The 14,903-nt window shown below is 38.9% G+C and overlaps 1 protein-coding gene across 4 annotated transcripts in view; it reads left to right on the top strand.

Moving 5' to 3' along the window:
* Nucleotides 1–8,937: 8,937 nt before the first annotated feature.
* Nucleotides 8,938–14,903, top strand: part of ubn1 (ubinuclein 1) — a 240,863-nt gene continuing 234,897 nt past the window's right edge. Inside the window, exons 1-4 of one of the 4 annotated variants that reach the window (XM_061880360.1) lie at nucleotides 8,938–9,012; nucleotides 10,393–10,544; nucleotides 11,759–11,899; nucleotides 11,988–12,061. The gene's annotated coding sequence lies outside the window, so the exon portion shown is untranslated. The remainder of the gene's footprint in view (nucleotides 9,013–10,392; nucleotides 10,545–11,758; nucleotides 11,900–11,987; nucleotides 12,062–14,903) is intronic. The other 3 variants (XM_061880359.1, XM_061880361.1, XM_061880362.1) reach the window with 3 other exon arrangements.

Below are 14,903 nucleotides of genomic sequence, written 5' to 3'. Positions count from 1 at the left end.
TTGCTTTTTTCCCCTCATCATCCCCTTACCCCCATTTTTAGCATGTTTTTACCTTTTTTACGCAGCATTACCCTTTGTGGCGACCCGATCTGTCTACTCTGTAACTGTTTTTGTAAATATTTTGTACTTTTTAAGTGTAATGACTATAAAAATTCCATGACCTTTAAATTACAGTAAGTATATGCGGAGGGGGGCGTGGTCTGCGGTCCTGCTGTGGAACGAGGTGTGCCAGGACCGGCCTCCAAGACAGCGACAGGTGAGTGGATGGCCCAGGTGGGCCTTGTTATCTAATCACCTGTCGTCTTTATTAGCAGCAGCCGGACAGAGACACGAGGTGGGAGTTGGAGCCCGAGAAAGACACACGGACTGAGACACGCTGGATTGAAAAGTCCGAAATTATATTGCTGGAAAGCAATCCTTGCATGGAAATAGAAGACTGTTATCTCAGACTGCCGGGCTCACAAGAAGAATGTTTGTGTCAGGAGAACCCACAGGAGGGAAACCTCTACAGCAGGGGTAGGGAATCTATGGCTCGCGAGCCAGATGTGGTTCTTTTGATGACTGCATCTGGCTCTCGGATTAATCTGAGCTGACATTGTTTGACACGATAAGTAATGAATAATTCCACTTGTAATCACAGTGATAAAAATAACGTTCAAAATATAAAACATTCCCATGCATTTTTATGTTCAAGAAGTTGCGTTAACGTAAGAAGTAATTTATTTATTATTTGTTAGTGTAGGGCTTGCCCTCCTGGGGGTTATTCAGACCACCAAGCACCGACATGAGAGCCTGTTTCAGGGTTACAATATTGTTAAATTTTTCAGTAATTCTCCCAGTTGCTTTCCAGCAATTGTCTTTTTGTCTTTGGTCCTCGCTCGCGCTCTGGCTCCAGCCCCAACCCCGTCTCTCCTCCTGGCTGCTGCTTATAAACAGAGCGACAGGTGATTAGATAATGAGGCCCAGGTGGGCCATCTACGCACCTGTCGCTGATTTTGAGGCCGATCCTGGCGACACCCCGCTTCGCTGCAGGCCTGCAGGCCACGCCCCCTCCACAGTTGGCTTCAGAATAACAATATTATTACAAAGAATAAGATAACTATTTTACTCTAGAAATGTTGGTCTTACTTAAAAATGCACGCTTTTAGTTGTGTTCACTGTTAAAAAAAATATCAAATGGCTCTTACGGAAATACATTTTAAAATATTTGGCTTCTTGGCTCTCTCAACCAAAAAGGTTCCCGACCCCTGCTCTGCAGTCTAGTTGTCCATATTAAAAGTAACTTTTTTTCTGAGTTTTTTTTGGCGAGCAAACTTTGCAGTACAACTTTTCTGTCTTTCTGCAGCTTTAAAGGGATCAGAGCTACGCCCTAACACTTTTAAACACTTTCCTCGCCGGCACTAATGCGTAGAAGAAAAAAAAGATCTCAGGCACGTATTAAAGCGTGTGATCGTGCATCCCGAATGTTGGCTTCTTATCGCGTCTTTTCTCATTCTTGATCTCATCTTAACATATCTTTTTTTTAATTCCGATCATAATAGACTATTTCATGCACCGATGCCTGATTTAACTTGCCGTGCAGCAGTGATGAGGCACAATTGCTTTGTTATGCTCCTGTTCCCCGCCTTTTATTGCTTCTCTTTTCTTCTTTTATCGGCCCCTATCTGGAACTGTCTATTCCTGTCCTCAAAGATAAAAAACATGCACAACGTTCTAGCGAAAAGTGTAAATGAGTGTATATCGCTTTATTTATATCAGAGTTCAGAGGTGGGTAGTAACGCGCTTACTTTTACTCCGTTACATCTACTTGAGTAACTTTTGGGATAAATTGTACTTCTAAGAGTAGTTTTAATGCAACATACTTTTACTTTTACTTGAGTATATTTATAGAGAAGAAACACTACTTTTACTCCGCTCCATTTATTTACATTCAGCTCGCTACTGATTTTTATCGATCTGTTAATGCACGCTTTGTTTGTTTTGGTTTGTTTTGTCAGACAGACCTTCAAAGTAAGATATATCACATGCCTGCGTTTCACCAATTAATTGCAGTCACCGGTGACGTTTGACTCTGTTTCACCAATCAAATGCAGTCACCGGTGACGTTTGACTCAGTTTCACCAATCAAATGCAGTCACTGGTGACGTTTGACTCCGTTTCACCAATCAAATACAGTCACTGGTGACGTTTGACTCCGTTTCACCAATCAAATACAGTCACTGGTGACGTTTGACTCCGTTTCACCAATCAAATACAGTCACTGGTGACGTTTGACTCCGTTTCACCAATCAAATGCAGTCACTGGTGACGTTTGACTCCGTTTCACCAATCAAATGCAGTCACTGGTGACGTTTGACTCCGTTTCACCAATCAGATGCAGTCACTGGTGACGTTTGACTCCGTTTCACCAATCAAATGCAGTCACTGGTGACGTTTGACTCCGTTTCACCAATCAAATGCAGTCACTGGTGACGTTTGACTCCGTTTCACCAATCAAACAGATCCAGGTGGTCACATGATTAACTGCACATTGTTAAAAAAAACATTTTTTAATAAACCTTTATATATAAATTTCAACATTTACAAACAGTTGAAAATAATAATCAAAGTAGGTACAAAAACAGTACAAACCAGTATAAAAAAAACGTGCAAAACAGAGCGCCAGGGGGTTGTAAATTCAAAGTAACTAAAATAGAATGCAAAAAAATATATATAAAAATATATATATATATATAAAATAAACAAAGTGCAAAGCCATAGGCTCACTCAATCTCAGTAAATAACTTAAATTTGGAACACAGCTTCATCGTTTTCACAGCGTTTTGATTGTTAGAGGTAGAGTGTTTTAATGTAGAGTTCTAAATTTATTTTAAAGGCACAAAAAACAGGTCGGGTATTGAGAAACTTACATTTACGAATACAAAACTTAGCCAATAGTATAATGAGGTTGCAAAGGTAAAATTCATTTTCAATTTTTTTTTCAATAGTGTAAAACCAAATATATATTATTTAATACAGGGGTGCCCATTACGTCGATCGCGAGCTACCCGTCGACCGCGGGGGGTGTGTCAGTCCATCTCCAGCCAGGCTTTTAAAAAAAATAGACCTAAAAATGAGTGATCATCAATCTTCACCAAGACGTCACTTAAATGACATTCACGGTACCGCTAACTAAATACAGCCTGCGCTAACTAAATACAGAGTCTCGGAAAACTGGCGTGTACAAGCGATCCCTCAGAAAGCTGGCGTGCACATCACTTGTGCACGCCAGCTTTCTGAGACTCTTATTTTGTTAGCGCAGGCAGCATGAAGCAGGGCTTTTATTGTGAAGATAGGAAATGTGCAGTCGGCCTTTAGAGTTTCGACGGAAGGGACGGCGCGAAAGTCTGTTGAAATAAAAAGTGTTTCTCGCCTTCCTCTCTGTCATTTTTCCATAATAATGAACTGGCAGCAGCCAGCGTCATCTCACAAGACCCTCGGGTGCCGTGAATGTCAATCAAGCAAGCTACGGAATTTGCCGCCAATGTTTTTCTTGTAAAGTGTATGGAAGCTGGATGAATTAGATGCCAAAAAGCAACCACTTTCATGTGGTATTGTACAGAAAGGACAACTTTTTTTCTCCTCCATTTGAAAATGTGGGCGTTATCATCATTACTGTCTGATTCCAATCAATGCAAGTCATCAGAATCAGGTAATACACCAACTTATATTCTTGTCTTTGTGAAAGAAAGACATCTATATGTGTTACACATGCTTGTATTATCATTAAACACATTTAACTTGTTTACAAAAATGTCTCTTTCATAAATAAATAAATATAAATGATATATATAAATGAGGTAGATCCCCTCGAGTTGGTCAATTGAAAAGTAGCTCGCCTGCAGAAAAAGTGTGGGCACCCCTGGTTTAATATATATCATTGTTTTAGTTTCTTAAGCTACGATGAGGTGGCGACTTGTCCAGGGTGTACTCCGCCTTCGGCCGCATTGTAGCTGAGATAGGCACCAGAGCCCCCCGCGACCTCAAAGGGAATAAGCGGTAGAAATCGGATGGATGGATTAAGAGATATTCCTGGCTGTGAATTTGTTTATTGCTATTTTTATATATTTGTGCATTACTTGTTGCCGTCATCATTAAACGAACAGGTTACTCATCAGTTACTCAGTACTTGAGTATTTTTTTCACAACATACTTTTTACTTTTACTCTAGTAAATATTTGGGTGACTACTCCTTACTTTTACGTGAGTAATACATCTCTAAAGTAACAGTACTTTTACTTGAGTACAATTTCTGGCTACTCTACCCACCTCTGTCAGAGTGACAGCAACGTGCTAACACTCTATGCCGGTGTTTTTTTCAACCTTTTTCGAGCCAAGGCACATTTTTTTTCGTTAAAAAAAAAATACGGAGGCACACCACCAGCAGAAAAGGTTAAAACTTGTAAACTCCACCAGGTTGTCCTGCCTTATTTTGAGTTTTTTTGTTGTTTCTTGTGTGTAATGCTTTAGTTCCTGTCTTGCGCTGTTATTTTGGTGACATTTCCTGTTTTGTTGGTGTTCTCCTGTAGCAGCTTCACGCCTTTCTTTGAGTGCTATTCCCCTCACCTGCTTTTTTTTTTTCGCAATCAAGACTATTTAGGTTGTGCGTACTCTATCCTTCTTTGTGGGGACCTTGTTGATTGTCATGTCATGTGTAACAGGTATATAAGATAGATTTGATGCATTCCACCAAAATCCCCCCACGTTTTATTTGATTTCTCTATAACAGGGGTCACCAACGCGGTGCCCCGTAAGGACCAGATGAGTCGCCCGCTGGCCTGTTCTAAAAATAGCTCAAATAGCAGCACTTACCAGTGAGCCGCCTATATTTTTTAAATTGTATTTATTTACTAGCAAGCTGGTCTCGCTTTGCTCGACATTTTTAATTCCAAGAGAGACAAAACTCAAATAGAATTTGAAAATCCAAGAAAATATTTGAAAGACTTGGTCTTCACTTGTTTAAATAAATTCTTTTATTTGTTTACTTTGTCTTTCTGAAAGTTATAAGAAGCAATGTCAGAGAAAAAATACAACCTTAAAAATTATTTTAGGATTTTTAAACACATATACCTTTTTGCCTTTTGAATTCCTTCCTCTTCTTTCCTGACAATTTAAATCAATGTTCAAGTTGTTGTTGTTTTTTTATTGTAAAGAATAATAAATGCATCTTAATTTAGTTCTCCATTTTAGCTTCTGTTTTTTCGATGAAGAATATTTGTGAAATATTTCTTCAAACTTATTATGATTAAAATAAAAATAAAATAGTCTGGCAAATTTAGAAAATCTGTAGAATCAAATTTAAATCTTATTTCAAAGTCTTTTGAATTTTTTTAAAAATAGTTCTGGAAAATCTCGAAGAAATAATGATTTGTCTTTGTTAGAAATATAGCTTGGTCCAATTTGTTATATATTCTAACAAAGTGTAGATTGGATTTTAAGCTATTTAAAACATGTCATCAAACTTCTAAAATTAATCTTAGTTAGGAAAAATTACTAATGATGTTCCATAAATTCTTTTTGTAATTTTTTCAAAAACTTTCGAATTGGCTAGTTTTTCTCTTCATTTTTTTCGGTTGAATTTTAAAGAGTCGAAATTGAAGATAAACTATGTTTCAAAATTTAATTTAAATTTTTTTCATGTTGTCTCCTCTTTTAAAAGTTTTTTTTTCATCATTTGTTCTCTACAAAAAACGTACAAAAAATGTACGGCGGAATGACAGACAGAAATACCCATTTTTGTTTTAATATATAGATTTATTTATTAAAGGTAAATTGAGAAAATTGGCTATTTCTGGCAATTTATTTAAGTGTGTATCAAACTGGTAGCCCTTCCCATTAATCAGCACACAATAAGTAGCTCTTGGTTTCAAAAAGGTCGGTGACCCCTGCACTATACTATTCATTGTCACTTTTATTTTGTATTTTTTTCAGCAAATAGTTTGTTTTGGGAGCATTTGTCATTTTAGTTTGAAGTCCTACCTTCTTCCGGTAGTGAAGTTGTCGCCCTCACTTGCTGCTGAGACCTGTGTGAGGAGACTGGTATGCTGCAGAGTCCTGTGTTAAAGGCCTACTGAAATGAGATTTTGTCATTTAAACGGGGACAGCAGGTCCATTCTATGTGTCATACTTGATCATTTCGCGATATTGCCATATTTTTGCTGTAAGGATTTAGTAGAGAACATCGACGATAAAGTTTGCAACTTTTAGTTGCTAATAAAAAAGCCTTGTCTGTACCGGAAGTAGCAGACGATGTGCGCTTGACGTCACGGGTTGCGGAGCTCCTCACGTCTGAACATTGTTTATAATCATGGCCACCAGCAGCGAGAGCGATTCGGACCGAGAAAGCGACGGTTTCCCCATTAATTTGAATGAGGATGAAAGATTCGTGGATGAGGAAATTTAGAGTGAAGGACTAGAAAAAAAGAGAAAAAAAAGAAAAAAGGCGATTGCAGTGGGAGCGATTCAGATGTTATTAGACACATTTACTAGGATAATTCTGGAAAATCCCTTATCTGCTTATTGTGTTACTAGTGTTTTAGTGAGCTTGTATGGTACTTGAAAGTCGGAGGGGTGTGGCCACGGGTGTGGTGACCGCCAGTGTCTCCTATAGGGGGAGGTAAGAGAGTCCGCAAACTCCGCTCATGTCTACGGTAAGAGCCGACTTATTACCAGAAATTTTCTCACCGAAACCTGCCGGTTGACATGTGGTCGGGAACCATGTTCGCTTGACCGCTCTGTTCCATAGTAAAGCTTCACCTTCGGGAATGTAAACAAGGAAACACCGGCTGTGTTTGTGTTGCAAAAGGCAGCCGCAATAAACTGCTTCCCACCTACAAATTTCTTCTTTGACGTCTCCATTATTAATTGAACAAATTGCAAAAGATTCAGCAACACAGATGGCCAGAATACTGTGTAATTATGCGATTAAAGCAGACGACTTTTAGCCGTGAGGGGTGCTGGAAGAACATGTCCGCTACAACCGGTGACGTCACGCGCCCGCGTCATCATGCCACAACGTTTTCAACAGGATACTTCACGGGAAATTTAAAATTGCAATTTAGTAAACTAAAGCGGCCGTATTGGCATGTGTTGCAATGTTAATATTTCATCATTGATATATAAACTATCAGACTGCGTGGTCGCTAGTAGTGGCTTTCAGTAGGCTTTTAATGTTGCCGCATTACTTCCTGTGTAGTTCTTGCAGAAATTAATATGACATCTGTTTTGGCTCAAGGCAACCACAGAGTCCCCTTGTCTTCCGAGCAACACCACAATACACAACGCAGACTCGATCCGACTACACACGGACGCCGTCTTTGCTCCACACGCTGTAAGTTTTTGCTGTCGTCCAGCATTCTGTTTTTGTTGACTTTGTAGCCAGTTCAGTTTTACTTTTGTTTTACGTAGCCATCCCTGTGCTTCAGTGCCTTTTCCGAGCGGGCCTTTCCTTTTGCATTCATTTTTGGTTTAAGCGTTACATACCTTTTTTTTACCTGCTCACTGTCTCCCGCTCATACTTGCCAACCTTGAGACCTCCGAATTTGGGAGATGGGGATAGGGGGGTTGAGATGGGCAGGGTTGGGGGGGGGTCAGGGTTTGGTGGTAGCAGGGGGTGTATATTGTAGCGTCCTGGAAGAGTTAGTGCTGCAAGGGATTCAGAATCAGAATTAGACAGAATTATCCATCCATTTCTACCGCTTATTCCCTTTTGGGGTCGCGGGGGGCGCTGGCGCCTATCTCAGCTACAATCGGGCGGAACGCAGGGTACACCCTGGACAAGTCGCCACCTCATCGCAGGGCCAACACAGATAGACAGACAACATTCACACACTAGGGACCATTTAGTGTTGCCAATCAACCTATCCCCAGGTGCATGTCTTTGGAAGTGGGAGGAAGCCGGAGTACCCGGAGGGAACCCACGCAGTCACGGGGAGAACATGCAAACTCCACACAGAAAGATCCCGAGCCTGGATTTGAACCCAGGACTGCAGGAACTTCGCATTGTGAGGCAGACGCACTAACCCCTCTGCCTCTAGACAGAATTAGACATACTCTATTAATCCCCAAAGGGAAATTAAAATTTTCAGCGCAATCCTATTCAAGATCAAACAAACATGACAGGGAGACAGAACAGCCAACTTCTTACAAAAAAAAAGTGAGATACAGGAAAACAAGTGGGGTGGAATGGGAGAAATAAATAAAAATATTTATTTCTCAAAAATTCTGTCGTGTTTATGTTGTGTTATGGTGCAGATGTTCTCCCGAAATGTGTTTGTCATTCTTGTTTGGTGCGGGCTCACATAATTGTAACAGTGTTAAAGTTGTTTATACGGCCACCCTCAGTGTGACCTGTATGGCTGTTGACCAAGTATGCCTTGCATTCACTTGTGTGTGTGAATGCAAGGCACAGTGGTTGAAAATCACTGCTCTATGCTGCTAAATGGTAAATGGGTCATACTTGTATAGCGCTTTTCTACCTTCAAGGCACTCAAAGCGCTTTGACACTACTTCCTCATTCACCCATTCACACACACATTCACACACTGAAGGAGGGGGCTGCCATGCAAGGCCCTAACCACCACCCATCAGGAGCAAGGGTGACGTGTCTTGCTCATGGACACAACGGACATGACGAGGTTGGTAGAAGATGGGAATCGAGCCAGGAACCCTCAGGTTGCTGGCACGGCCACGCTTCCAACTGCGCCACTGCTCTTAAAGAGTGAAAGGCCAACATAAAACACTAAAAATAGAATTAAAAAAAACACATATAGTGCTCAGAAAACAGCCCACTAGACATATGCCATCTTTATGAACAAACTCAAAGACATAACAATGTTATTGTGAGCTTAGTGTTATTTTTATTTTATTTTTTTTATTTTCAACACCCCCTGACTTTTTGACAGATGGTACAACCAGGAAGTAGAAAAGCCTCGCAAAATGGCCGCAGACTGTTTTGTCAAATCAAAGAGGAAGGTGAGAAATGCCAACACACACAAATATTAGCTAAACTATTTAACATTTGGTAGCCTAATAAGGTCTTTAATAACACTTATTTTCAATGTGTGCATTATTAAGCTCGTAATTGTGTTAGTAAATCTCGAATGAACATAATGTGTTTAAGGTAAAACAGGCTACATTTAGCATGAAGTTTTTTTTAAATCTGCCAGATTTGTATGGAAGTTTGTTTCTGCCAAACATAAAACTACCCCAATGGTAAGTATTGAGTATCAGATAAAAAAAGAAAAAAAGTTGTAATTATGAGATAAAAAGTCATATTTACGTAGGCCAGGGGTGTCCAAACTTTTTCCACTGAGGGCCGCACACTGAATAATCAAAGCAAGCAGGGGCCATTTTGATATGTTTTTATTTTAAAATCCAATACAATATATGTGTAAAAATATTCATTTAGGCCTCCACTCAGGCTTGATTCTGGGGACCCCAAAAGATTTTGGCACAAAAAATATTTAAAATGTGTAATTATTTTATATTGTTATTCAAGGGGGCTTCATGGTGGCAGAGGGGTTAGTGCGTCTGCCTCACAATACAAAGTTCCTGCAGTCCTGGGTTCAAATCCAGGCTTGGGATCTTTCTGTGTGGAGTTTGCATGTTCTCCCCGTGAATGCGTGGGTTCCCTCCGGGTACTCCGGCTTCCTCCCACTTCCAAAGACATGCACCTGGGGATAGGTTGATTGGCAACACTAAATTGGCCCTAGTGTGTGAATGTGAGTGTGAATGTTGTCTGTCTATCTGTGTTGGCCCTGTGATGAGGTGGCGACTTGTCCAGGGTGTACCCTGCCTTCCGCCCGATTGTAGCTGAGATAGGCGCCAGCGCCCCCCGCGACTCCAAAAGGGAATAAGCGGTAGAAAATGGATGGAAGGTTGTTATTTAAGGTTTAAAGGCCTACTGAAATGAGATTTTCTTATTTAAACGGGGATAGCAGGTCCATTCTATGTGTCATACTTAATCATTTCGCGATATTGCCATATTTTTGCTGAAAGGATTTAGTAGAGAACATCCACGATACAGTTCGCAACTCTTGGTCGCTAATAAAAAAGCCTTGCCTTTACCCGAAGTAGCAGACGATGTGTGCGTGATGTCACGGGTTGTATGGCTCCTCACATCCTCACATTGTTTATAATCATAGCCACCAGCAGCAAGAGCGATTCAGACCGAGAAAGCGACAATTTCCCCATTAATTTGAGCGAGGATGAAAGATTCGTGGATAAGGAAAGTTAGAGTGAAGCACTAGAAGAAAAAAAAAAGGCGAGGGCAGTGAGAGCGATTCAGATGTTATTAGACACATTTGCTAGGATAATTCTGGAAAATCCCTTATCTGTTTATTGTGTTACTAGTGTTTCTGTGAGATTATAAAGTCATACCTGAAAGTCGAAGGGGTGTGGTGACCGCCAGTGTCTCTGATGGAAGCCATGGAGGAGCCAAGAAAGTCGCAGCTGCCTCTTTGACAGCTGCAGGAAGAACAACACAAGCTCCGCTCATGTCTCCGGTAAGACTTATTACCTCAATTTTCTCACCGAAACCTGCCGCTTGACATGTGGTAGAGAAACATGTTCGCTTGACCGCTCTGTTCCATATTAAAGCTTCACCACAACAAAGAAATACCGGCTGTGTTTTGGTGCTAAAGGCAACTGCAATCCACCGCTTTCCACCAACAGCTTTTTTCTTTATAGTCTCCATTATTAATTGAACAAATTGCAAAAGATTCAGCAACACAGATGTCCAGAATACTGTGTAATTATGCGATTAAAGCAGACGACTTTTAGCCGTGAGTGGTGCTGGGATAAAATGTCCGCTACAACCAATAACGTCACAAGCACACGTCAACATAAGCGTCATCATTCCGCGGCGTTTTCAACAGGACAATTCGTGGGAAATTTAAAAATTACAATTTAGTAAAGTAAAAAGGCTGTATTGGCATGTGTTGCAATGTTAATATTTCATCATTGATATATAAACTATCAGACTGTGTGGTCGCTAGTAGTGGCTTTCAGTAGGCCTTTAAAACTCTAGATCAAAATTATATCTCTCTGTCAATATAACATTTTTAAAGATTTAAGTTGTATGCCCTTTCTGTCAAAGAAACCCTGTTATGGAAGAAAAACACACAAAATATGCAATAGTTTCCCCCAATAGAATTTTAAAGTGGAATATTTGAGACTATAGAATAATTGGAGCCTTAAAAATGTCAACACATAACACCATTGTAGAAATTGGCTTTCACTATGTAAATGATTTCAATTTATTCTTTTTTTAGCAATGACACACCAAAAAAAATCGCACTAAAATTATTGGTGATCCCGAAGGGTCCTACTCATTAAAAATAAAAAAAAACGTTTTTTTTTTTTTTTTTACTGTTTACTTTAAACACAATCGTCTTGAGATCAACTTCAGATTCATCTGTCAATTATAACTTTTATTGTTGTTTAGGTTTTTTGTTTGTTCCTATTAGGCCCTTCTTTAGTAAAAAAAACAACAACTTTGTTTTTTGTATGGCAAACACAAAATATGCAACATTTTCCCAAAGTGGAATATTTAATGTGACATTGATTTTGATTTATATATATTTTTTTAAGAAAATAACAGCCTGCTTGGCAGCTTTGTGTTATTAGAGTAAACACTGCAACGTTTTCTTGTCACATTTCACTTGTTTACTCTTTGATACCACTTTTTCTGTTTTTTATTTTTTAATCGTATTTTTAGAATGTGCTTAGGGCCGTTAAAAAAATTACCCCCGGGCCGCACTTTGGACACCCCTGCTGTGGGCTGACCATATTCTGAAATCCCAAAAAGAGGACACATATATTCGTGCCAAGGCGGTCAGCACGCCAAGGCCGGGACTAGGTGAACATTTGCCAATGATAATTAAACTTGCGTAAATAAATAACATATTTATTTAAATAAAGCATTTTTTCTCCTCTGTTGACAGCAGTGTTGGCGCTAGGAATTTTCAAAATGGGGTGCCATGGACCCCAGCAAGTCATAAAAATGGGTTCCCACTTTTTTGTAAGTATTTTGAAAACAAATGATAAACGTATGCATTGTCATGTTATATCTCACATCATATACTGTGTTTTGGAATAAGGTTGTCATAAACATTAATTCATTTTAAAAATTAATATAAAAGAAAACATTTTTTTTTGCATATGTAAATGTATTCAGTTGTAAACATTCATTCACTTTCTTCTTTCCTTCATGGATCTCAACTTTTCACTGTAAAAAGTCAGTGTTCAAAAACAAAAAAAAAACACAAAAATGAGGGGTATTTTATTTGAACTAAGCAAAATTATCTGTCAATAGAACATTAAAATTCGGCTTGTCAAGACTTTCCAAAACAAGTAAAATTATCTAACCTCAATGAACCCAAAAATACCTTTAAAATAAGTATATTCTCACTAATAACAAGTGCACTTTTCTTGGTAGGAAAAAAAAAAGACATTTTTGCTCAATATGTTGAAAAATATTCTTAAATTAAGTAAATGATAGTGCCATTATCTTGACATAATGATATGCACTTAGCATCATGATTTATTGACCGTGGCATTACTGTCCAATATTGGCCTGCCAACTCCCCTGACCTGAACCCTATAGAGAATTTGTGGGGTATAGTGAAGACGAAGCTGAAAGACACCAGACCCAATAATGCAAATGAGATGAAGGCAGCTATTAAAGCATCCTGGGCATCCATAACCACCCAGCAATGCCACAGGCCGATTGCCTCCATGCCACGCTGCATTGATGCAGTAATCCATGCGAAAGGATTCCTAACCGAACACTTGGTGCATTAATTGACATTTTCAAATGTTTGATTTTGTTTTGCTGTTATAAATCTTTTTTTTAACTTGGTCTGAGGAAATATTCTAACTTTTTGAGATATGATTTTTGAGTTTTCTTAAGCGGTATGCCATAATCAGCAATATTAAAATAATAAAAGGCTTGCAATATTTCAGTTGATGTGTAGTGCATCCAGAATGTAAGACATCTCCATGTTTTTAGTTTCATTACAGAAAATAATGGACTTTATCACAATATTCCAATTTTCTGAGACAGTCCTCTCTCTGTGTGTGTGTGTGTGTGTGTGTGTGTGTGTGTGTGTGTGTGTGTGTGTGTGTGTGTGTGTGTGTGTGTATATACATATATATATATATATATATATTTTGTATGTGTAGATATATACATATATGTATATATATTAGGGGTGGGCAAGATAATGCGTTAATTATGAGTTAACTCATCAATCTATTAACGCCGACAATTATTTTATCGCACATTTGCGTATGTTGTTTACATGCTTTTATTTTGTTAACGCCTTTTCTTATAAAGATGGCGTCGCCCGGCGTTGCGGGGTTCTTGGTAAAGATGGAACATTTGGCAAAAATACCGGACAATTCTGCAAATTTCATGGCTGGCTTACAGCGTGGTCACTCCAGGATCACTTACGACCGCCAGACAATTCTGAATGTGGATAGATCGGGCCGTTTTGGACTGAATGATGCGTGCTTGCTAGACCAGCTAGCTAGCATGGGAATACTTTGCCGGCTACATCCAGCGGCCTGTGAAGCAGCGGAGTATATGTGTTGTCTGTCTATTTATGAATAATGCAGACCAGGAGTGTTGGCTGAGATCTTAACGTTTGCTTTCAGAGCGTGCATATCACAACATACAAGATGCCGTCATGGCGACACAACCTATACCGGGCTACCGCGCATGCTCGTCACTCCTGTTGCATGCTGGGTAGGGTAGTTCTTTTATTCCCTGGCTCATAACATCACAATATAGTACCATGTATATGCGTTCAGTTTATCAAAGCACCAAGCAAACAATCGGAAAATTCCCACCATATCAATTCCTAGATATGGTCATAATTATTTTAAGTGCACTACGCAGAATAAACACAACATTATAATTTGATCAAAAATTCCCTAAAACAGCCCACTACCTATAATATAGGTTTTTTAAACATAAGATCCCTGATAAAAAAAATGTTTCTGCTGTTACCTCAGAAATTGCCTGTTCAGATGTTATGATTGTGGCTCAGAGATTTGTATGTAGATTATATTTATTTTCCATAACAAACAGGATAATTTAAATACCCTGGCAGTGGCAATAAGCTTAAATGTTTGTATTTACATTTTTTGAGTTGATTTTCATAAAATATGCTGTTTAACTGCTACTGTTTAACAAGGACTGATTTAAATTGTGTTTGCACAACAAATGTTTTGGCGCTTTTGTTCATGTGGGAGAATATTCCAATAAAGGTGCACTGCACACTACTTTTGAATTCATTATTGGGCTTTGGTATACAATGCAGTTAATCGCGATTAATCGGCGAAATAGTGCGATTAACTTCCATTAACATTTTTAATCGTTGCCCAGCCCTAATATATATATATATATATATATGTATGTATGTATGTGTATATAGACCTATATATGTATGTGTGTGTATATATACATATATGTATGCATTTATATATACACATATGTATCTATATATACATATATGTATGTATGTGTGTGTGTATATATACATATATATTTTAATACATTGTAAACAAATAAAATATTAATAAATGATAAGTACATATACAACTGTAGAAATGTTTTGGAATATTTGTAAATCAAAAAAACACATTTGTAGAATATATATAGTATTTGCATGTACCCGATTTTTAATCATAAGCCATAGCATGTCCGTGCAGCGCGGGAGGGGGTGTGCCTGACATGTCATGATGTGCCATGTTAGTCACTGCCCCTCTGACAGCTCATGTCAATAGGAGGCTGATACAGCTGTCATCATGTCATGGTGTGAATGAGCTTGGCTGGGCCGCGCATGTCTGTATGCTTG

This window comes from Nerophis ophidion, linkage group LG20 (genome assembly GCF_033978795.1).
Source record: "Nerophis ophidion isolate RoL-2023_Sa linkage group LG20, RoL_Noph_v1.0, whole genome shotgun sequence".
Lineage (NCBI taxonomy): Eukaryota > Metazoa > Chordata > Actinopteri > Syngnathiformes > Syngnathidae > Nerophis > Nerophis ophidion.
The sequence above is the reverse complement of the archived record's forward strand: the minus strand, read 5'-3'. Positions and strand labels throughout refer to the sequence as shown.